This window comes from Phacochoerus africanus, chromosome 11, assembly GCF_016906955.1.
Source record: "Phacochoerus africanus isolate WHEZ1 chromosome 11, ROS_Pafr_v1, whole genome shotgun sequence".
NCBI classification, from domain to species: domain Eukaryota; kingdom Metazoa; phylum Chordata; class Mammalia; order Artiodactyla; family Suidae; genus Phacochoerus; species Phacochoerus africanus.
In genome coordinates, this window is record NC_062554.1 from 60109426 (window position 1) to 60133637 (window position 24212).

The window sequence follows — 24212 nt, forward strand, 5'->3', positions numbered from 1 at the left end:
TTCCAACCCGCCCCCAGGCCACCAGCAGGTCAAGGGCAGGGGCCCCATCCTCTGCATCTGTTCCTCACCTCTAATTACTCTGCACACACTCTGGCGCCAGCCCTCCAACCAAATTACAATTGATTCTTCACTCCTGCTGGATCAATGCCATCGACCCGGAACAGGGAGGACAAATCCAAACTCACCCTTTAGGGAACCAGCAGCCCGAGGCAAAGCCCAGCACAGACCTGCTCACCCAAACTATGCATGCACACTCACGCACGTGCCCAGGAAGGACACAAAATATTCACATGTGGACACTTAAATAGCCTGATACCCATTCCTGGATAGTCTTGTTCATGTCTACCAAATATACACAAACGCACACTCACATGGGCACACACACGTGCCATTGGCTAAAAGAGGCACTTTGGAGCCTCAGAAAGCACACTCTGGCCAAGCGGAGAGCAAAATTCTAGTTCCTCCCCAGCCCCTCCCACCCCATCCCACCCTCCCACCCGGAGCTGCACCCTCAGGGGCTCACAGGCCTGAGTCACGGTGTGGTAAGCCCCACGTGCCTATGACACACCTCGGGCAGAAGCCCGTCTGTCAGCTGTGTGGGACGGTGGCTCCCACTCCTCTGGGACGTGCCCTGCCTGCTAATCTCTCTGGGGGCTGGAGAAACACTCAGTGACTTTTTTACCAGGCAGAGCCCATCATAACTCAGCTGGGCTCTCTACACCTCCAAACGCAGAGGAGCACGGCTGGCGTCTGCACCTGGGCCCCCCACAATGGGAAATGAGGTGCTAAGCCTTCCAGAAGCCAAAGCACAGTGACAGCTGGCAGCCCACTCCCATCTGGCTCAGATGTGGGGACAAAAAGACAATGTCAATATAGAGCAGAGAGCAGGCAGAATGGCACCCCACTCAATATGGCCCAAGCAGATGCCCAAGGCCTCAGACGGCATGGCCCCCTATCCTTGAGGTCAAGTTCATCCACTCACCCTGTCACACACACACCCCAGGCTACTGGCCTCATGCCAGGTCCACCTCTGGGTCAAGTCATAGAAGAACAGAACAACAGAAAAGCCCCAGGTAGTATCAGGTACCTGGCCCAGCCTCCCAGTACCCACTTTTCCTGAACGACTTTCTGGACAAGTGTCTGTCCATCATGTAAACACATTTACTGAACACTTGGGAAATGGAGAACCAGCCCCATACAGGGTTGGGATAAAAAGTTCTCAAATTCTCTTAGAATCAAAATCTTCCTCCCCTCAATGTCCACCAACTTGCACGAAGCAGAAGGAAAACAATTTTTCTCAATTTCATGTCTATGCCCACACCCCCTACATACAGCAGTTTCCTGGCCAGGGATTGAATCTGAGCACAGCTGCAACCTATGCCACAGCTGCGGCAATGTCGGATCCTTTAACCCACTGTGCAGGGCCAGGGATCGAACCGGTGCCTCTGTAGTGACCCAAGCCACTGCAGTCAGATACTTAACCCACTGAGCCACAGCAGGAACTCCAAGAAAATCATTACAATCATAAACAGCTAGTCCTTCTACTGAGGCTGTTCCAGGAAGACCATGGTTTCACATTTCTGCTCACAGTTCCCAGTAGGAAATTCTGCAGGGAACTGATGCCTGGGACCCCCAGCAGAGGAGGAGGAGGAGGAGGAGGAGGAGGAGTCTGACCCTCGGAAGGATGTGCTGGTGATTTCGATCTCCCTCGTGCAAGAGGAGATGTTGGAAAAGTCCAGGATGCTTTCAATCTTTGGAGGAAGCCTGATTAGGGTTCCATCTCTCATTTTGTCAGCTGATTTTCCTCTGTGACAGTGGGAGTCCTCTGGGTTTAGCATCCCCCCAGATAGAGCCAGTTCATAGGATCATAGCAGATGACATGTCCAGGATCTGGGAAACGCATATACCCCCAGCCTCAGCCCAGCCTTAGCGTGTGAAGTGGAAGTCCCCGAACTCACTTCTCCACTTGGGTTGACTGTCCTCTGTGGGATCTGTGGCATCCCCTCACTCATGCAGAGCTTTGCTAGCCCCACCTCAAGGGCCTAAGCACCATGCCCCCCACCCCCAGGCCCTGGCTATAACTACCATTCATCAGCCTGCCTGAAGGAGGAAAGGGGGCCAGTGGGAGACCCCAGGGATGTCTCTGTCCCTGCGGCTCCCCTCCTCACCTCTACATGAAGAGGTTGGAAGCTGTTTCCCACACCACCTGAAGCTGTGGTTCCCAGAGTAATGAGACCCCATCCACCTCACGCACCTGCACAGGATCTGGAGAAGAGGGATAGAGGCAAGGTCCCTGCAGCTTTGGCGGTGGTGGCCTTCAGGGTCACAAGTCCTGCAGGGGCTTCTGTGTTCACTCCTTACTGTCTGTTATTTGGTAAAGAGCATCCTCTCCATCTGATTCTCTGATCCCCGGAGTCTCATATCTGTTCCCTGGGAGCCAATGGCAGCTCTGACCTCATGGGGTGCAGCCCACCAGCAGCCTCGAAGCTACAGCGCCCCAGATTCTGCACTGTTCGGGGATGTCCCAGTGGACACTGATTGGCCCTGCTTTTCTTACCTGCCAATAGGAGCCTAAGCCCCTGTGTTTCTATAGCAAATCCCTTTCTGCTTAGAATCTCTGGAGTAGAGATATCGTCCTTTGCTGAACCTTGACAAACAAGGTGATGCTGGGTTAAGGGCAGTTTAGGTATCATCTCAGTCAAACAATTACCCAATGGACACAAACTGCTTACCCTGGCCTGGTGCCCACACAAACACCGCATATGAACGGGGAGGAGCGGGAAGGCCAAGGGACTAGAGTCTCACTCACCCAGTTGGCCAAGCTAAAGGGAGAGATACCTGTGGAAGAAAGGTTACCTCAGGAGGCAATAGACCGCTGAGGCCCAGCTGCTTGAGCATGAGCCTGGGTCCATCTGAATCTCTGCCCCTTCACTAGGCTCCTGCTGCTGCCCCTCCTCTCCATCATTCAGCCCATGAGACTCAAGACAGCAAGACGCTGCCATTGGTCCATTGGTGCGTCTGTTCTCTGCTAACTTCTCCCACAGCCCTTGCCACATGGTCCATGGAAAGTGTTCAGTGAGGAGTTCCCGTCTTGGTGCAGCAGAAAAGAATCTGGCTAGGATCCACGAGGATGCAGGTTCGATCCCTGGCCTTGCTCAGTGGGTTAAGGATCTGGCGTTGTCTGGAGGTGTGGTGTAGGTCGCAGACACAGCTTGGATCTGGCGTCGCTGTGGTTGTGGTGTAGGCCAGCAGCTACAGCTCAGATTCAACCCCTAGCCTAGGAACCTCCATATGCCGCGAATGTGGCCCTTAAAAAAAAAAAAAAAAAGAAGGAAAACTGTTCAGTGGATGGAATCTACCTTCTTCCCATTCCAATATTTCTTCTCTTCCTCTCTCTCTCTCAGACACACACACACACACACACACACACACACACACACACACACACGCAGAGTTAGGATGGGTGCCCTAGATGCAGAGCCTGAGATGGGGGTTCCTGTATGAGGGATTTATTAAGGGAGGGGTCCCAGGAGAAACCAGAGAGAATGGGCAGGGCAGGAAGCCAGGAAGGACAGGTTTCATATAATATCCAGCCCACCCTCGGAATACCAGAGCATGAACTCTACCTTAAGGAAAAGCGTCTGGCCTTTGTGATATGCATGGTCAGGCATTGCTGCAGGTCACCCAGGTGGGGGCAGAGCCTCCAAAGGTTCTGCAGGGAAGGCTGCAGCTGTGAGGCAGCAGAGCAGCTGGGGTGGGTGGGCAGCCTTGCAAAGGGCCTTGGAGAAGCAGCCCCCATAAGGTATCAGACAGCAAATGCACTACAGGATTCCTAGGACTGAGGGAAAAACGGCAGGTTCATAATCAGGTTGCTTGGCTCCCGCCTCAGCTGAGCCAGAGCAGGCAAAGCAGATTCCCACTAAGGCAACAAGATGGTCATAACAAAGGCTCAGTTTATACTTGCAGGTGTTTGGGGATTAATGAGGAGCTTATTAATTAGGCACCATAAAGCTTCAGACTGTGTTTTATTACCTGCCACAAGCAGACCTGTTGTTTGGGTTGCAGTGAATTCTGAACAGTATATTGGGACCCATGGACCCCCAAAGGGCACAGCAGGTGGAAGAGGCCTTGCTCTCCAAGGCCACATCATCTTAGCATCTTCCCAGGAGGCAGCAGAGTGTCTGTCAGGCCCTCTTTCTGACCAGCCTGTAGGGGTGTCTCTTCCATTCAGAAGTGCTGCGATACAGCCCTGAAAAGACACAGCAAGCAGAGACTGTATGGTCTGTAGTGTTCCCTTAGCTCAGAAAGAGGACGAGCAGAGCTGGCCAGAGCTGGCCTTTCCCAGAGAGCAGACAGACCAGGAGCCTGCAGGTGGAGGACAATGCCAGAGCAACCTGATGTCCGGGACTCTCTGCCCAGGGGATTGTCACCAAGGTCATACGTTTACCTGCCTGGAGGAATCGCTAGCCTTGGCTTGTTTGATTTTTTCACCTCTAAGCCTGGAATCTTGAGCCCCACCCAAGCCCCCGGACAGATTTCTGGGAGGCCATGGTCTCCAGAACAGGAATAGCAGTGCTCAGGGAATTCTGCACAAGCCTCTTTCAATCTGGTCCCTTTCCTTGGCCCTCAGCCTCACAACCTTCTCTTCTCCTGCCTCCTTCTGCCTTTTTCTGATGCCCTGATGAAGCAGGTAATTATTCTTCTCAGAGTGGAGGTGGCCTGAGGGACAATCTCCTCTGGCCAAGAAGAGAAAGTGGCAGCAACAGGTCCCGGAGAATCTGTCTGGAGACTCTGGTGGCAGAGCAGTGACGCCTGCACTTGCCCCGACTGCCCTGGGTCCCTGGTGACACCCGACTCTGGTTGCTAAGGAGACAAGACCAACAGTGGTTCCCCGCTCACTGGGCTGCCATCACACCAGCAACAGCCAGGTGGGCTCTGGTTTACAGGGTGAGCATGGAGAAAAGCATTGGAGATAGGGTCACATTTTGCAGTAGTTACAACCATACCCCATTTGGTGGGAAACTGCTAGAAATGGAGGTTTAGCCAAGAAGACAGGACTCAGGGTCCAGGGGAATTTAGGGAGGCAGATGGAGTGGGGGGAGGGGTGTCCGGCAGAGCAGGTGCACACAGACAGTCTGCCTGGGGTCACTGTGGCCCTGGTCAATCTCCCAGGCTGGACTCTGCTCTTTTACCTTTTGTGTCCCCTGTGTCACCTGGCAAGCATCACCCACCTGCCGCTTTAAACTCTGGATGATACTTCCGGTGGAAAACCATTTCTTCTCACTTGAGCTGTTTTCCTAAGCCTTTGCTGGAACCGGGGATGCAGAAGACTCTGTAGATTCTGAGATCATGCAGAGGTCAAGGCACCCATCCCCCACCTCCTATAGGAATTGGTGTTCTGTTACTCTGTCCTAGAAGATAATGTTCCCCCAGGAGGCTGAGCCCTCACGCCTCCATCAAAGCCAGTCTGGCATAGTCTTTTTTTTTTTTTTTTAATGGTCACACCCATGGCATATGGAAGTTCCTGAGCTAGGAGTTGAATCGGAGCTGCAGCTGCCAGCCTACACCACAGCCATAGCAACACCAGATCTGAGCCACATCTTCAAACTACACTGTAGCTTGCGGCAATGCCAGATCCTTAACCCACTGAGTGAGGCCAGGGATGGGACTTTCATCTTCACGGACACTATGTTGGGTTCTTATCCCACTGAGCCACAGCAGGAACTCTAGCGTGGTCTTAAAGTCTGTGCTGTAAACCCCCTGGGGAGGAGGCTACACTCAAGGAAGCCTTCTGTGGCCCAGACCTGAGGCTGGCATCTCCTTCTTCCCTGTCCACACCCACTTCCCCAGCGGCACAGGAAAGCAGAGCAGAGCACACCAGGAGATCAGAGCATTTCTTCCTGAGGCCCCTGCCAGGAACCCGCAGGTCAGGATAGGTCAGACTTGGAAGAGAAAGAGATTCCTAGGCCCGAGTGTCCTGGGGGAGAGACCTCACCTGTAGCACCTTGGCCCATATCCATTCTTGCCCTTGGTGCATGAAAACCCATCTCCTTCCCGCTTGTGCAGGAAATATGCAGAGGAACCCTGGAGAATCCCCTGGCAGCCAGTGGGATCCAAGTTACTTCAGCTGATGAGTGTTAGGAAGCTGGCTGCTATTCTGCATCTTCAGGGTCCTCTTACCCTCACCTGAGCTAAAAAAGAAGCCAAACTGCTGATGCTGTGGGAGGCTTCAGATGGTGTATCCTGAGGGCATTGTTTCCAGCCTAATGTTGTATTCACACAGCTCTGCCTGGTGATTACCGTATTATTATATATTAATCATAGGATAACGATGCACACTCACCTGCTTCTCGCTGTCAGTGATGAGGTGCCTCACTCCTGGGCTCCACACCTGCTCTCCCTGTGTCTGCACCCCACCTGCCTTGGAGGCCAGTCAGCCCCTTTTCCTGCAGGAGAGCTCACAGGGGCATCTTCTTGCATCCAAAGCCAGAGTTTGGAGCCCACATATCCTTGCCCCCCAACAGCCCCTCTTTCATACCTCAGGTATAAAAGTTCTAGGAGGAAAAATAAGGTCCAAAAGAGATGAAAGTTCTGACAGTTTGCTGGGATCCAGAATAAGGCAGGTGAAGCTGGAACCATGCTAACCTGGGACTTGTTCCCTGGCCCACAGCTGACTCGGCACTCATTTGTGCCTTTAAAGAATTCCTCTTAAGCCTCTACTTGGCAAGCATCATCCAGTCCTGGAACTTCATTCCTGATGGAGGTACCATGCCACGCCCTGGGGATGCAACCTTGAGAGGTCTTGGTCTTTGACCCCCTCATGACAATAATCACACCAGTCAATCAAGGGCATGGGCTGGGTTCCCCCTGGTGCCTGGACTTAAAAGGGAGAAATAACCAGAGAGAGAAGAACCAACCCGCCCCCGCCCCTGCACCTAGAGGAAAAATTTACAGATGCACCAATAAGGCAGCAAAACACCAGAACATGCATCAGGATAGGCCTGATGGCGCTTTTGAGGAGGGTGTCACTAAGTGCATCTGTCCTGTTTCGGGGTCAAACCCCTTACCTAGGATTTACACTTTGCCCTTGCAGGCCTGTATCTTTTTTCAGGAGTCCTGTACTGAAGGTCATTTGCACACACTCACCAGGATATCCCCAGACATAAGACATCCTATGCTTAGTAGTTACTAATGCTGGCATCACAGAGAGAAGGGGGAGGCTGCTTGGGGGGATGGGTAAGGGCAGGGATGGGAGATCGGGGAGGATGATCCTGGGGGTGAGAGGAGAGTTTCCTGGCTGGGAGGATGGATCACCTGGAGATGATGCCCAGCCCAGCCCACCCCAGCCTGTCCACAGGACATGAGCACTGCAGGGGCTTTGCTCATCTTACTATCTCTGTATCCTTGGGGAAGCAGTCTTCAAGATGGCTCCCAGTGCTTGTGGCCTCTGGTACCCATGTGTTTATGTAGTCCCCTTCCTTTGAGCTGACCAGGGTCACACATAGGATGCTGTGTAACCTCCTGTGCTGAGCCATTAAGGCATGTGGCCATTGCTTTGGTCTCTTGGATTACTCAGAAGTCACTGCCATGCTATGGGGACATTAAGCAGCCCTGTGGAGGGCACACATGGAGAGGAATGCAAGACCTCACCAAGAGCCAGGCCATCTTGCAACCATGTGACTGAGTCCCTTGGAAGCAGAGCCTCCAGCCCCAGTTGAGCCACCTGATGACACAACCCAGGCTGACCCCTGCCAAGCCACTTCTGAATTTCTGACTCACAGACACTAGGAGCAGTAATAAGTGGTAATAAGTTGGTGGCTGTTTTAAGCTATAAAGTTTTGGTATGATGTGATCTGCAGCTGAGGTAGCCAATACATACCCCTGGCTGTGACAGTTCACAGAACATGGCAGGTGCTCAGGAAGCATTTGATGACTGAAGGAATGAACGAAACTCCCAGCAGAGGTATCATGAGTCAAACACTGTGACTGTTGACAAGAGCAAAGTGGTCATAGCCAGGAGAGCCAATGTTCAAAACTTAGAAAGATAAGAAAAGAATCCATAGATATTGATATTCAAGAAATGTCATAATACCTCATTTTTGCTAAACCAAAATAAATAGTCTCTAAGTCATTATTGTTACCCAAGACCCTCCATGAGCCTGACTTGGACCTCACTCAAGAATCTGAGAAAGAACCCCATGTGATGAAAGAGCACCTACTCTCCAAATCTATTGTGGTCACCCCAATCCTTCAAAGTCCACATAGCAAGATTCCTTAAAGCCACTTTGCTCTACAGCTAGAGGGGCTTTCCTGGGATAGCCAGAATCTAGACTCTTATCTCTTAGAAATACAATAAAGCCATTCTCTTCTGAGGTCTCACACCTTATTCATTCACTCATTCATTCATTCAACAAATATTTACTAGAACTACCATGTGACCCAGCAATCCCACTCTTGGGCATATATCCGGACAACACTTTCCTTAAAAAGACACATGCACCTGCATGTTAATTGCAGCTCTATTCACAATAGCCAAGACATGGAAACAACCCAAAAGTCCATCGACAGATGATCAGATTAGGAAGATGTGGTATATATACACAATGGAATACTACTCAGCCATAAAAAGAACAAAATAATACCATTTGCAGCAACACAGATGGAACTAGAGACTCTCATACTGAGTGAAGTAAGTCAGAAAGACAAAGACAAATACCATATGATGTCACTTATTTCTGGAATCTAATATATAGCACAAATGAATCTTTCCACAGAAAAGAAATGCATTGACTTGGAGAATAGACTTGTGGTTGCCAAGGGGCAAGGGAGAGGGAGTGGGGTAGATGGGGAGCTTGGGGTTAATAGATGCAAACTATTGCCTTTGGAATGGATTAGCAATGAGATCCTGCTGTGTAGTACTGGGAACTATGCTAGTCACTTACGATGGAGCATGATAATGTGAGAAAATAGAATGTGTACATGTATGTGTAACTGGGTCACCATGCTGTACAGTAGAAAAAAATTGTATTGGGGAAATAACAATCAAAAAAATAAAAATAAAAATAAAAGCATTTGTAAGAAAAAAACAAATATTTACTATATTTTCTATATTAGTGCTATAGTAGTCAGATTTCCTCAGATAAACAGAATCAATAGGATGTATATAGAAATACACAATGCTTGCTTCTGCAGCACTTGTACTGAAATTGAAAGGATACGGAGATTAGCATGGCCCTGTACAAGGATGACCCCAAAATCATGAGGCATTCCACAAAAAGAGAGAAATAGACAGAAATATATGGACGGAGGGATGGATGGATGGATGGAGATGACATAGATAGATAGATAGATAGATAGATAGATAGATAGATAGATAGATAGATAGCGAAGGAGAGAGTAAAAGATGGGCAGGGATTGAGAGAGGGATTTCAAGGAGCTGGCCCATGAGATTAGAGCTGGCAAATCTAAAGCCTACAGGGCAGGCAGCTGGCTGGAGCCCCCAAGAAGAGGTGACATGGCAGCTTGAGTCCAAAGGCCATCTGTTGGCAGAATTCCCTCTTCCTCAGAAGACCTCAGACCTTTTCTCTTGAAGTCTTCAACAGATTGGATGAGCCCACCTCTCCCATAATAAAGAACAAATTGCTTTACTCAAAACCTACTGATTTAAATATTCATCTCACCCAAAAAATATCTTCACAGCAACAACCAGTTTAGACCACATTTTTGGGTACCAAGACCCAGCCAGGGTGCCCCTTAAAGTGAACTGTCATGGGTGCCGACTAACCTAGGTTCTGTAAGCAGGAACATAGTCTTTAGTGTACAGGAGCTTTTACGTGCCACAGGTGAGAAAACAGTAAACTAACCATCCAAGATGTATACAAGATGCTGGGCAGCTCCAGCACTAAGTGGAAAACCCATCGGTGAAGGGCAGAAGCTGTGAAGGTGGCTTTAGTTGTGTGTCTGGGGAGGGTCAGCAGAAGGAAGGCTCCTGAGCAGAGGCCTGAACAAGTGGGGAAGCAAGTTCTGACCTGGGGGAGGAGCATTCTAGGCTGAATATGAAGTCTGTATCTGCAGGGAGCCTGGGGCATCTTACTCACAGACCTGCAGGCTGCGAACCCCCTCCCCAGCTCCTCCTTCCCTAGAAGCAGAATCCCTCCAAGGAGCCCAGACTCTTAGTGAATAAGAGCTGGGAAGGAAGTTTATGAACAACTTCTCTTTGCAAGAGACATCTGTGCCAACGGGGGAATACAAAAGCCCTGGGTGCTCTCTTTGGAAGGGGTGGGGTGGGAAAGTGTAGCAGGGTCAAAAACTAATTTCTCAAAATATCAACCAGCCCCAGAACATCAGTTCCCATCCTGTCACCAGTGCCAGCTGGGATCTTTGGGCAGATGGGAGGTGAGGGGGACTCTCGGATTCAGAAGAACTCATGAATTTCCTGACAAAAGCTAAAGAAATTCTCCACAGGAATTTCTGTTGCGGTTCAGCGGTAATGAACCTGACTGGTATCCATGAGGACTCAAGTTCAATCCCTGGCCCCGCTCAGTGGGTTAAGGATCTGGTGTTTCTGTGAGCTGTGGTATAGGTCACAGACTCGGTTTGGATCTGGAGTTGCTGTGGCTGTGGTGTAGGCCCGCAGCTGTAGCTCTGATTCAACCCCTAGCCTGGGAACCTCCATATGCTGCACGTGCAATCCTAAAAAGACAAAAAAAAAAAAAAAGAAAAAAAGAAAAGAGAAATTCTCCCTAACTTGTAAGGCTCCTCCTTGACCAAGAAAGATGATGTGGTGTGAATATCAGGGTGGTTTGGGGGTATCAGAGGTGACCCTCCACTCACACGACCTCTGAAGCTGCAACCGAGGGCTCCCCTGCACCAAACCCACCTGCGCCAGGCCCCCAGGGCTGAAAAGAAGCTTCTGGAAGCCAGCCCCAGAGAGACTGGAAGCCATAGTGACCAGGCTCTGAGAAGGGGGCAGTCAGGCAGGACCGACTAACACCTGCACCTCCTGAAAGAACAGAAGTTTAAAGCCGGGGGTGGGGGGTTGGGGCCAGATAGTAAGGAAGAGGACTCATCTCAGCCCCGAACCATTCCCCATGCTTCACCCTCCCACTGCAGCTACACACACTTACACAGGAGTGCATCTGTGCACACTTGCGCATGCACACACACACACACACACACACACAGTGTCAGGAAAAGACTACCTGAGAACCTGAAATCAACTCGATTCTCCAAATCTGTAGGCACTGAATTCTCTCTTCTTCACCAGGCATCAGTTGGTGCAGGAAATGCCCTCTGTAAACTCATCCAAGGTCATGGCAGAAGAACTGGTCACCCACTTTTGGGAATGGGTGCGGTAAGGGCCCAGAGGAGGAAAAGGTAAATCCGGCCTGGGGTTGCGGGGAGGAGCAGAGCTCGGAGGCGACCTCACTTGTGACCCTTGGCAGTGAGCTGGGGGTGGTGCAAAGACAGCAGCTTTGTCAAGGGCAGGGGGTTATGCTGGTCCCAAGTGGTCCAGGGCGCTTGCAGGCCAGAGGGCAAGTTGTGTTCAGGGAACGGATCTCAAAGGAAGCCAGAAAGGGCTGGTGCTGTGAGGATGAAGGGCTCTGTGGAAGAATTTGACCTTTGTCCCCTAGGAAGTTTTAACATTCAATGCCCCTCTGAACAAGGGTAATTCTGGCCTCAGTGGTGTAGGGGAGTGGAGGTTAGAGACCTGAGGACAGGCCCCTCCTGCCTTTGAGGCAATGGCAGAGGATAGAAAGGAGGGGGCAGATTTGAGCCAGGCCTCAGGCAGCCACGGACGACAGGGGTCAGCTGGACTGGGTCGGAGCAGAGATGGAGTGCCGGGGGATGATTGCTGGGACCCTGACTTGGCTGGAGGAAGAAGCCAGAACATAACCCCCTAAGGGCAAGGCCGGATGTGTCCCACTCACTGCAGGACCCTCACTCCAGCACAGCGTCTGAGCACCCAAGACACCAGGTACATGTGACCTAGTGAGGACGCAGCAGGGCAGGCAGTGCAGAAAGAGTGACAGTGACAAGAACAGCTCTGTACCCCCCAGGCACCACACACGGGCTGGATCTGTGCTGCTCCTGCTTGGGAGCATCCCAGCTCATGCCCAGCAGTGACTGTGTAGGGCAAAGGGAACCGTCGGGAGGCGGAGGTGGCGTGACCACAGCAGCTCAGGCACAAAGAGGTAAGTTAAGAGCTGAAATCTATTAGCAGCAGGAAATTCATAACTGGGTCTGAAGCCAGGAAAGGGATTTGCAAAGAAAATTCTATTCATGGTGCATTTCCTTCTTATCGCAGTAAATGGTCTGCCAAAGAGTTATTGCTCTGTATTAAAACCCTCCTGTCCTTTCAAAGCGGCACGCAGACACCCGTGCGTCATGTCTGCCATGTGCACGCAGACGGGGGAGGCACACACCCCTCCATTCATAAGCACAGGGTCTGCGGTGTCTGCCGGGCCCACAATCCAGCGATGAGTAATCCTAGGACTTGTGGTTCGGGATAAACTCCACCCCTTCCTCTCTTTTTTTTTTTTTTTTTGTCTTTTTGCCATTTCTTGGGCCGCTCCCACGGCATATGGAGGTTCCCAGGCTAGGGGCTGAATCGGAGCTGTAGCCACCGGCCTACACCAGAGCCACAGCAACGCAGGATCCGAGCCGCATCTGCAACCTACACCACAGCTCACAGCAACGCCAGATCGTTAACCCACTGAGCGAGAGCAGGGATCGAACCTGCAACCTCATGGTTCCTAGTCGGATTCGTTAAACACTGTGCCACGATGGGAACTCCCCCTTCCTCTTTTAAAGAGAGTTTCATTACCTTATCATTATTGTACAGCAGCAAATATGGCTCTTTTTCCCTTTGGTGAATAGTTCTATGAATTTCGATCCACGTATATGCCCTTGTAACCACTGTCCTGATCAGGTCCATAAGAGCTTCATGAACTCCCTTCGCCAGCCCTTTGTATTCAAACCCTCACCCTCTCCATTGCCCTGGGGGACCAACCTGAAGCCGAGCTGCCTGACAGAGAGTCACATGGTCCTAGCCTTCCCCTGTGATGCCTGACAGGGAATCACGTGGTCCTAGCCTTCTCTGGAGATTGGCTTTCTCACCCAGCACAGTGTCTAGGCGAGACACTCACTGTCTCTTATACCAGCAGCTCATGCTTTGTGCATTGAGGAGTGTCCTGGGCGGATGGACCCACGTGTGCTCCCTACCCTTGGGTCCACTTCGTAAATCCTTTGTTCTTCCTCACTGTGGCTGAGGAAGAGAAGATACGCCTTGACTTTCTACATCTTTCCCTGAGTGAGTGTGGGCTGGGGTCCCCCGTGGGCTAACATACCCTGTGATTGGGTGCACATAAATGGAACAGCCACCCTAATGAATGTGCAGCATGGAGTATCAGGAGGTGCTAGGTGCTTTGGGGCAGAATGGGGAGGGCAGGATGTGTCAGTGGTGCAGGGCCAGGGCCAGGGCCAGGCTCAGAAATGGGGAAGGAGACTTTCAGGCCCAGACTGGAAGGAGAGGGGAGCTTCATGATTCCTGAAGGGAGAGCGTCCTGGCGAGGAAACACTGGGGGAGAGTCCTGCTGGATCAAAGTCCACGAGGGCTTGGGGGTGGGACAGGCTTCGGCAGGACAGGGCTCTGCCACCCCCTGGGCTGTGACATCACAAACATCCCTGAGAGCCAAGCTCAGAAGGGTGCCCAAGGCTGGCCAGAGCCCCTGCTCATAGAGGGGGCCTTCAGCAGCCTCCCCAGGCCCCACCATACCTACATACTGCCCTGCAAACAGCCCCCAAACCAAAGACTCTAGGGTCCTGACCCAAGAGTGTACCCTCCTCCCAGGAAAGTGGCATTCTGGCACACATTGCCAGCAGTGCCCTGAGCAGGGCAATGCCAAGTGAGGGTTGGCTCACTCTGGGTCCTGGGGGCTCAGGCCTCATCAGGCTGAGGTCACAGGGGATCAAGCCCCCAGGCCTCCCCTTAGAGAGCTTTGCAAAGCCCTCCTAGACCAGCAGAAGATTGTTAATCCTTGCATCACTGGCTAGGTCTCCAGATCTCATTAGCATTTCCAAAAGTTGAGTTAATCCTCCTTTGATAATCTGGTGGTTATTGATTTTTATTTATTTATTTGTCTTTTTTTTAGGGCCACACCCATGGCATATGGAAGTTCCCAGGCTAGGGTTCGAATCGGAGCTGCAGCTGCTGGCCCACACCACAGCCACTGCAACGCGGGATCCAAGCTGCATCTGCAACCTACACCACAGCTCATGGCAACACCGAATCCTTAACCCACTGAGTGAGGCCAGGGATCAAACCCGCATCCTCATTGATTCTAGTTGGGTTCGTAACCGCTGAGCCACAACAGAAACTCCCTGATTTTTCTTTTTAATTCTTGTTTTATGAAGAGAAATAAAGTGCTTTCAGCAGCACAGAGGTTCCCATGGACGCCAAGGGGAGAGAGGGGTCCTGGGGGTTCAAACAGGACCAAAGAATTTCTTATGGGTCCAGGGAGCCGGACAGGATGGGACATCAGAGTGGCCAGACTCAATTCAACTGGGTGGAGACAGAGAGGAGCCCCAAAGGGGACGCAGAGGCCCAAACCCCTAACACTCCAATTAGGACTGTCTGCGCTGGTGGCAGCAGCTCCGATTCATCCTAATCACAGGTAAGTCAAAAGTAAACATCGATAACCAACCAGCAGCCTAGAGAGAAGAGGTGACATTTTGAGAAGCAGACATGGAACATCTGACCCCACAGCAAGCCTGGCCCAGGGATGCTGGGAGGCCGCCTCTCCCCGCACCTCTTGGGATCCAGCCCCGAAAGGAGCTGCCAGTTTCAGCATCGCCATCATGCTCGTCGAAAGTACCCGGACCTGGTGCTGGACGACAGCTCCAGCCCAAGCTCGGTCACTTCCCAGGGCCTCAGATAAGGTGTGAGGCAGGCACACCGTGGGGCCAGGGCCAGCCTGGGGAAGTCTCCACAAGCCCTCCTCTAGCCCTTCAGAAGACAAGATTCACTGTTAAGAGAAAGGGGTTAAATTACAGAAGAGAATCTTGATGGAATGCCTCATACTTAATCAGGTGCCAGGGGCTCTGCAGGGATATGCGAGGCCCTTGGAACATGCGGTAAATGATAAATCCTCAACTCTTACCACACCAGCTCAAAACCAGACGGCTGTTACAAACAACAGTCTACTGAGCATGAGGGGAAGCAGTATACAAGCTCTACCCACGTCCACGGTGCTCGGCTTGGACTCCATCCTGCCCAGAAGCAGAGGTGGGACAGGAGGATGGAGGCTGCCATCCTGCATCTTCTGCCCACAGCCAGCACTTCCCCTCCACAGCTGGTGCCACCCCCACAGGTCTGCAGGTGAGGAACCCAAAACTCGGAGGAGCCAGGTGTCTTGGCCACACCTGGGCCAGGCTGGGATTCTGAGCAAGGCTGTCACTGTCAGCCCAGTACTGGGTGGCTGCTCTTCCTGCCCAGACACGCAGTCGGGAGGCCTCGATCCAGCAAAGAGGTTGGACCCCTCCTGACCGCACTCTTGGTTCTAGCTTCTCAGAGCCTCTGAGGCCCCCACCTCCCTCCCTGAAGCCCCATCCCCACCTGCCCCTCAGCCTTCAGCCTGCTCCTCTCCGCTCAGCATGTGAGCCCCAGGCCCATTAGTCTCCAGGAAAGGCAGAGCTGGGCCCGGCTCAGGCCACCGTCTGTCTGCCTGTGCCTCCAGGCCGGGTCGCCCCCTGATGGAGACCTTCATCCCCAGAGAAATCATCTGTTCCTGGCATGGGGGATCAGCTGCAGCAATTGGCTGATTAGAACGGCTGCATTAACACCCAGTCAAAACAGCTCTTTAAAACGAGCTTTGACAAAATTGTCACATTAGCTGTATCTGAATAAAGTCAGCCGGGCGGCTGGCAGAGCACAATTTTACATCATTTTGACAGCCTGCATTAAGAAGCTGCGGGCACCACTGGGAAATTACCTCCAAGCTCAGCCCAAATTATAGCCACTGCAGCACACTCAGGCCTTCGTGGGGGGAAAGGCTGCTGGGAAGGACTTGGAGGGTACAGGACGGCTTGATTCCTCTCTTCTCCCTCCACAGTCAGGAGTGGAGAGACCCACCACTGCCTGGTGGGGAGGAACATGGGTTTTAGTGCAGTTCGGGGTGTTTAAAACATAACATTCCACTGAATAGATGTCAAAGCTGTTATTGGCTTTATCCAAAGATTCATGAATCGCCTGCATCCCGTCCAGCAGACAGGGAGCTCCAAGGAGCTGTGCAAAATGAGAGATTTCTGCAGGCGGAGGGGGCGAGACAAGGAAATCGTGCCAGCAACAAGTAGGTTGGCTGTGGTAAGGTCACCTTCCCTCAGGGGGCCGGAGGCAGGCAGACCACCTCCCGAGTGCTGACCAGGTCCTTGCAGACTGACTGGTTCAAGACTCCACTTTCTGGAGAGGCTGAGACTGTAAGTGGGGTATTCGGGCTCAGTTCAGCACATGTGACTCCACTTTGGTCCTGCCGCCCCCTTTCTAATGGGGGAACCTTCTTCCTTCCAGCCGAGTGGGAGCCGCTGGGCTCCCACTTGGTCTGGCCTCCCAGCTTAGCCGCCCAGGAAACACACTGGACAAGGGGCAGCAAGCCCAAGACCCAGTCCCTCCTTCAGCTCCTAACAGACTGTTCCACAGTGGGCAACTGACCTCCCCTCCCGGGCCATCCATTTTCTGTCCAGAAAAAAAATGAAAAGACTAAAATCCATGTTTTGTGCACTGTGCTCCTTTGATCAGAAGACGTCCGAAGTTAGTCTGATGGGAGGTGCCTCCCATCTTCGCCTGCACAGTAACAAGAGCGGTGCTGCCTTGCCTGTTACACTCTGAGGTCCCAGGGAAGATGCTTTTGAGGGAAAGGTGCTGGAGCTAATTTAAAAGGGGGGGTGAGGACAAGGGAGGGAGGGAGGAAGGAAGGAAAGGAGGAAGGGAAAAAGGAAAGGGAGGTCCCATGGTGGCTCAGCTGTAACGAACCCACCTAGTATCCATGAGGACTCCGGTTCAATCCCTAGCCTTGCTCAGTGGGTTAAGGATCCAGCATTGCTTGTGAGCTGTGGTATAGGTCCAAGATGCGGCTCAGACCTAGCATTGCTGTGGCTGTGGCGTAGGCCGGCAGCTACAGCTCCAATTCGACCCCCACCCATTTCCACATGTGGGTGCGGACCCCAAAAATACAGAAAAGAGGGTGGGAGGAGGAAAGAAGAAAGAAGGGAGAGAGGGAGAGAGGAAATGCCAACAACCAGGAGCATCCAGACCTCTAACTGTTCTAACAGCCTGTGCTTGAAGGGCCACAGATTCTCGAGCTCAGAGTGGCCTTTTCCAGAAGTAACTGTCCCCCAGGCTTCATGGCAAGTAAGGAAATCTGTGTATTTTTCATTTACCCAAATGGGGATCTCTGATGGCCAGAGCCTTCTGGCCCCTAGAAAGGGGAGGTAGTGAGAATTAGGACCTGGCTCGGAGGCAGGGGAGACCTGAGCTCTGTGGGTCCCCAACTCCCAAACTCAGATGTCAGGCGTGCAGGCTGACGGAGTGGTCTGGGGCTGATGGAGCCATCGGGACTGGGAGAGACTTGAGGGGGGAGGGTGCAGAAGGCAAGGGGTTCTCGGTATTCATGGTGGTAATTAAGCAACAGCTCACTAGAAACTGTTGGATTTTATGAAGACCTCAGACTTACATCTTTGCAACAGGCACCAACATAATAACAATCACCTAATGGGCATTTTGGGCTCTTTCCAGAGTTCCTTTCCTCTTTCCTAGGCTGTTAATGTGCAGGAAGAGCATGGCAGTGAGCTGGCAGGGCTAAGGGAGCCGGCTTTGCAGCTTGGTTTCTGTGCTGGGAGCAAAGGACCCGGGGAGACTTCCGACGTCATCAAGGGCAGAGCTGCAGGAGAGGCGTCTGATCTCTTTTGCTACCCAGGAGCCCCGAGATGGGAGTGCTTGAAGACATATAGAAAGAAGATCTTTGCCACCACAGAGGTAGGAGGAGGATTCTAGAGCCAGCATGATGCTTTGCCACTCCGGGGCCAGTCAGTAAAAGTTGGTGCTGACAGTAGAACACAATGGCCTTGGGGTGGGGTCACGCTGGTCACCCTCCCATGAGCAGAGACCTGGCCACAACCCTGCTCCTGGGCAGTTGCTTCTCACAGTCCACGTCAACCTGAAGTACAGAAAACTGCTCAGAATTTGGGGCAAACTCCAGTCCATTTGCTCAGTTTCCCTGCCAGGCAGACAGAAAGAGATGTGGCTCAGAAGGAAACCTTGTAATGTGGGAAGAGTGTCCTGGGCCCCTTGGGGGATGTTGTGCTGGGGGACAAAATGCACTGACACCTTCTCTACCTGAGATTTGCTGGGACTGCCAAAGGGGGCAATCCAGAGGGCATGGTCCCTGTAGCCGCTTCTTTGTTTTTTAGGAGAGCATCGGAGTTCAAACAGCCTCCAAGTTCACAGCCCCTCTTCATCATAGAAAGGACAGAGAGGCAGGAGTGATAAATGTCTAGTTAGAAAATATGAACTGGAGTTCCCATTGTGGCTCAACAAAAATGAATCTGACTACCACCCATGAGGATGAAGTTTCGATCCCTGGCCTCACTCAAGTGGGTTAAGGATCCGGCACTCCTGTGAGCTGTGGTGTAGGTTGCAGACATGGTTCAGATCTGATGTTATTGCTGTGGCTGTGGTGTGGGCTGGCAGCTACAGCTCCGATTTGACCCCTAGCCTGGGAACCTCCATAAGACTCAAGTGTGGATTTAAAAAGCAAAAAAACAAAAAAAAAAAAAGAAAGAAAGAAAGAAAGAAAATACAAATTGAACATACCAATCAGGGTTATGGCCACAGATACCCTCATATGTGGTGGTGTTTGGATTAATCCTTTGCAGAAGGGCCTTGGTCCCAGCAGCCAGTGGTGCTTCCTTGGAACCTAAGACACACAAGCAGCTCAAGGACCCGGGAATGAGGAGCAGGGCAAGGAGTTGTTCCTAAACTGAATCTAAGGACCTCCCATCCCACAGAGACTGTCCACCGGTCCGTCCTTCCCAGCCCAGGTGCAGGCAACTCGGCCTCTCAGTGTGGGAGGCCTCCCTCAGGCCCATGAGGGGGAGATGGACTCTGGCCCCCTTTTCAAGGGGCCAGAAGTCAGGCAGGACAATGAGTGTCACCATCAAAAGAAGGAGTTACTGTTGGGGGAACTTTGTCATAGGAACACCGGAGGCCTGAACTCTGACATTATCACATTGGTTTGCCTTTTTTTTTTTTTTTTTTTTTTTTAAACTGGTAACAGAGTTTGCCTTTTATTGACAAGGAAAGCGTGTTGTTGTATTTAATCAAAAAAAGTAAGTTGGGGGAGTTCCCGTTGTGGTGCAGCAAAAACAAATCTGAGAGGCAGGTTTGATCCCTGGCCTCGCTCAGCAGGTTGGGAATTCAGTGTTGTGTGAGCTGTGGTGTAAATCTCAGTCACAGCTCAGATCCCACATTGGTGTGGCTGTGGTATAAGCTGGCAGCTGCAGCTCCAATTCAACCCCTAGCCTGGGAACTTCCATATGCAGAAAGTATAGCCCTAAAAGGCAAAAAAAAAAAAAAAGTAAATTGGAGAGCAGTATGTTTCATGCAAATTAAACAATATATTAGCAAACAATATATTCCTTTGTAATATGGGTCACTTTGCTGTACAGCAGAAATTCATAGAACATCTTAAATCAACTATAATAAACAAATTTTTAAAAAAGAGATTAGAAAAAAAATTTTTTCTTTGATTTCAGTTTTTTCCCATCAGTTTGCTATTGGGAAAGTTTCCCCCCCATTTTGGGGAAATGCCTTATGTCCCTCCTATGGGATCTATATTAAGGTGCTCATGGTTCCTTCACACTCTATCACCAAAAGGAGCTTTATCCAAAAAAAAATAAATAAATAAAAGGTTGACTGGAGTTCCCTGGTGGCTCAGAAGGTTAAGGATCCAGCACCATCACTGCTGTGGCTCAGGTCACTGCTGTAATGCGGGTTCAAGCCCTGGCTGGGGAATTTCCACATGCCATGGGCCTGGCCAAAAAAAAAAAAAAAAGAAAAAACGGAAAAAAATGTGTTGGCGAGGATAAGGAGGAAGGGAAGGCTCAAGCACTGTTACTGGGGATGTAAGTTCAGGCAGCCATTGTGGAAAATGGTATGGCGTTTCCTCAGAAAATTGAAAATAAAACTGCTAGGAGTTCCAGTTGTGGCTCAATAGTAACAAACCCACTAGTATCCATGAGGACTAAGGTTCGATCCCTGGCCTTGCTCAGTGGGTTAAGGATCTGGCATTGCCATGAGCTGTGGCAGAGGTCACAGACAAGGCTCAGATCCCGTGTTGCTGGGGCTCTGGCATAGGCCGGCAGCTACAGCTCTGATTCGGTCCCTAGCCTCGAACTTCCATACCCTGAAGGCACAGCCCTAAAAAGGAAAAAAAGGAGAAAATAAAACTGCTATATGATCCAGCAATTCCACTTCTGGATATTTATCCAAAGACAATGAAAACACTAATTCAAAAAAATATTTGCACTCCCATATTTATTGCAGCATTATTTACAATAGCCAAGACATGAAAGCAACCTAAGTGCCTGTCTATAGATGGATGAAGAAGATGTGGCACATATACACAATGGAATACTATTCAGCTATAAAAAAGAAGGAAATATTGTCATTTGCAGCAACATGGATGGTCTTTCAGGTCTTTATACTAAGTGAAATAAGTCAGAGAAAGACAAATACTGTAGAATCTCACTTATCTAGGAAATCTAGAAAAAAAAACCAACCAAGCTCATACATACAGAGAATGGATTGCTGGTTACAGGAGTCAGGAGGGGGTTGTGAAGTGCATGCATGGGGTCAAAACATATAAACTTCCAGTTGTAACATAAATAAGTCCTGGGGATATCATATACAGCAGGTGACCAAGGCAATAATACTGTTTTGCCTTTTCAAAATGTGCTAAAAAAAAAGTAAATTGTTAAAGTTCTCCTCACCAGAAAAAAAAATTGTGGCTGTATAAGGTGATAGATGTTACCTAGACCTAAAATATCAAATCATTATGTTAGGTCCATTATACCTCAATAAGATAATTAATTAGTTTTAAAGAAGAGAAGCAGATGATGGATAGATGATGCCAGGCGGATGGATGGATGTAGGGACGGTGATGAATAGAGGTGACAGACACCCATGTACGAAGCAAGGGCAGCTCGGTGATGAACATTTGAACACTTTTCTGAAATACTTTAGGACATTTTTCCCCTCCTTCCTTAGAGCCTAGAAAGGTGGCAGGACCAGTGCTCTTCTCCACCAATAAGGAGTATGATTTGTGCAAGGTGTCAGAGGTCCTTTAGCCTCCCTTATTTAAAGGGAGCCATCGGCCACTCCCATTCTCCCGGCTTGGGTGAGGACGGGGCCGAAAAGTAGCCCGTAACAAATGCACTCAGGCATGGAACTGAGCTGGGCCCTGTCCAGGGAAACTGCATCTAAAGCCAGGTGGGGAGTTCCCTGGTGGCACAGTGGCTTAAGGACCCAGTGTTGTCCCTGCAGGGGACCGGTTCACTGTGGTGGTGCTGGTTCCATCGCTGGCCCGGGAATTTCCACATGTGGCAGGCACAGCCAAAAAGAAAAATCATAGTAAAGCCAGGAGGAGCCCCAGCTGAGTTTCCAGGGCTCCTTTGTGTCATCCTCCAGACTCAGAGCAGCTTCCAACATGTGTGTATCTGGGGGCCTCTTGTGGGTACAGCTCAGCACATCAGGGAAGTCCTCAAAGGGGACTGGGATTGTCACAGGTGAGGGTGCCATGTGTCCCCCACATCTACCTGCTCAGTCTTCCTAGAGTCACCTTTTGGGGGTAGCCTGCCCTGCCTGCCTGTCCCACATTAGAGGCAGATTAAGTAAGGAAGGGCTGCCTGAGGTCTGCTAATTACTAGGAGAGAAAAAGAAGACACAGCTTCCCAGAGACCTGTAATCATCATCACAGCATGGGGACTAGTCCTGCCCACCCCCCAAGGGGCAGTTCCCTAGCAGGACGGACCATGGGTCTAGGACCACTGGGCCTGGCCTGCCCTCAGCCCCAGCAGTAGCCGCACAACCCCTGATATTCAGAAAACTCAGGAATAAGCTGGAGACAAGGGCTTCACTGAGCTGCCCATGTCTGGGTCATCCCTCTGTCTGAGCCACAGTGTCCCTTTCTGGAAAAGTAAATGGTGACCAGGTCTGCAGAGGTGAAACTCCTGGACATCTCTGAGCAGGGTTCTTGGTCCAAAATTCTCCAAAACGGCTGGGCTCTGTTACTCTGCATAACAGGAAAACCTCACCGGCTGGCTGAGACCTGGCTAAGGGACAACTCAGGAGGTGGCATGGAACCAAGGTGCGAGCCAGCAGAGGATCAGCAAGGTGGGAGGGGGATTGGTCCCAGCAGTGGGTGGGGGGGAGGGGGCAGCCACATGGGCTTTGGGCAGAGGGAAGAACTGACCCTGGCCCACACGGCCCCAGCACCACAGGCCACACAGGTCCAAGTCTAGCCTGTCCTCACCCCAGGCCTCCCGACCCAAAGCCCCGGCCCCCACCACCAGGCCTCCCTCAAGAACCCTTTGGGGCAAAGGGCCATTATTTTCAGATTTTTAGGTTGTCTTCCTTCTATTCTCTATGTGCCCAGCCTCCCTGCCCCGGCCCAGGCCTCCTCTGCTATGGCTGTGAACCTGCTCCCTGCCCATGGGAGGGGCCGCTGTGGTTGCCAGGCTGTAGGACCAGCACTCCAGGCAAGTCCCCAAGACAGGAACCCTCTCCTCTCACTGCCCCTGCTGCCCTCTCCCTTCAGCAGGTGGATTCCAGACCAGGTGTCCACCCAGGGTCCAACATGAAATGACTCATAAAGGGAGGTAGACCACGAGCCCTTCCCTTGCCAGGCTTCTCTGTGCCTTTGCCACCAGTACTGAAAGGCCCAGGGCAGCCTCCTACAGACAGAGACCCTGGAGGAAATCAGGTCAGGCAGTAGCCCTGCAGCCACGCTCCAGGAAGGGGCTGCCCATGTGACCCCCATTTCCATCCCCCAACACTGTCTTCCATCTCCCTGGCCCCTTCCTCTGAGGCTTTGGTGACAGGTTTAGCTGCTCCTCTTCCCACTGTCTGGCCACCTCCCTGCCAGGCCTGATTTCTGCTCCTGAGTCACCCTGACCCTGCCTGCCTCTGCCAGCAGGCTCTGTCCCCACAGCCATCTCTCCCTGTAAATGACAGCTCTGCCATGTCACTGCAGCTCAGGCAGCGCTGTGCGTCCTTGAAGACCTTCTCCTGCCTGCACTGCACACATGGGACTGTCCCTCCCCCTCTGCCACTCTCTCCACGCACCACGGCCACCCTGCTTCTCCATCCCTCGCTCCCCACCGGGGGATCCCTGTGTCACCTCAGCCTTGGTACACCACGGCTTCGCCTGCAACCTTGCCAGACCTCTGACCCTGCCCAAGGCTGTTCTCTCATCTGTGAAACAGCAATAATAGTGCATCTTCACCAGGCTGCCAGGCAGTGCAAGTGGATTTGCTGAGCCTCTTTGAAAATGGTTATTACTCTTCTTATTCCAACACAACAACCCACCCCAAAACTGATTGCCACAAGGTGAGGCTGAGGCAGTTGTAATACCTCGGGACTGTCATCTCCTACTTTCCCCAGCAGGATTCTGCTGCGGTCCCTCAAGGCTTGGTCCAGCAAACTCAGCTCCCCTGGGGTCTTGACACCCAGGAAGAATATCAAGGCCCTACTTGACTGTGATTCCTAACTTTATGGGTCAACCTGACTGGGAACAAGATGCCTAGTTATTTGAATAACATTTTGGGTGTGTCTGTGAGGTTTGGGGGTAGATTAACATTTGAATCTGCAGAGTAAAAGCAGATTGCCCGCCCCATGTTGGGGAGCCTCATCCAATCAGTTGAAGGTCATGTAGAAACAAAAGGGTTGATCCTCCTGCAGGAAAGAGGGAGCTCTTCTTGTCTGACAGTCTTTTCCTATCTTTGGACTTGAACTAAAACATCAGCTCTCCCTTGGTCCTGAGTCTGCCAGCCTCCAGACTGGACCTCACACCATCAACTCTCTTGGGTCCAACTTGCTGACTGCAGATCTCAGAACTTGCAGCCTCCATAGTTGTGTGAGCCAATTCTTCGTGGTAAAT

At 51.4% G+C, this 24212-nt stretch overlaps 1 pseudogene; it reads left to right on the forward strand.

Annotated features, from left to right (window-relative positions):
* Nucleotides 1–9180: 9180 nt before the first annotated feature.
* Nucleotides 9181–9278, forward strand: LOC125112242 (uncharacterized; annotated as a pseudogene).
* Nucleotides 9279–24212: the final 14934 nt, after the last annotated feature.